Raw genomic sequence first — 744 nt, 5'->3', positions numbered from 1 at the left:
TCTTTTGCAATTAGCTCGTGTTTATGTGCAGCAAGAGAAATTCGCCGTATGTGATAGATGTCTCCTCCTGATTCAGGGTGTTTTTCCTGGCTGTTAATCAGTTTCTTGATATGTTTCAAATCTCTTGTTACCGAAGAAGGTAACTCATTCGAATTAGAAACTTCTGACAACCAGTGATGAGCAGGATCAGTAACAGGTTTTTCCCGTCAATTATTCCTTGGGATCCCTTGATTTGCACAACTAAAAGAATGCTTTGAAGATGCTAAACTAAGGGGAGAAAAAGGCAGTAAAACAGCAAACAGCGCGCGCTTCAAGAGTGAGAAATCTCTCTGACACCAGTTGCTGATGCGCCCGACTTACTCGAGAAGTTGAAGAGAAACAGACTGCTGCTTCGTTGCCTGTTTGGTGAGAAATCATCACTTTATAGCTAATTACTGGACTTTGCTTTGGCTTGGGCTCAGTTGACTTGATTTTAAATACTTGTAGTAAATAAAGCCTTTCTGTCACTCATTGAATGAGGTGTCGTGTCAATCCCTGGGCTACTCCGCAATCATAGGTTTTTATTTGCTAACACCAGTGCTGGGGCTCACGGCCAAGTGCTGCTGGGGGCCCTTTGCCTCTAGGACCCCGGAGGAGTCCCCTCAACCTGCCCCCGTCCCCTCCACTCTGCCCCGGGGAGCTGCCCAGGTGCAAGGTGCCGTCTGCACCGACAAGCCCGTCCCGTTGCAGCAGGCGGCAACAGGC

Source organism: Alligator sinensis, unplaced genomic scaffold, assembly GCF_000455745.1.
Source record: "Alligator sinensis unplaced genomic scaffold, ASM45574v1 scaffold1734_1, whole genome shotgun sequence".
In the NCBI taxonomy this organism is placed as follows: Eukaryota; Metazoa; Chordata; order Crocodylia; family Alligatoridae; genus Alligator; species Alligator sinensis.
This window is presented reverse-complemented; position numbering follows the sequence as displayed.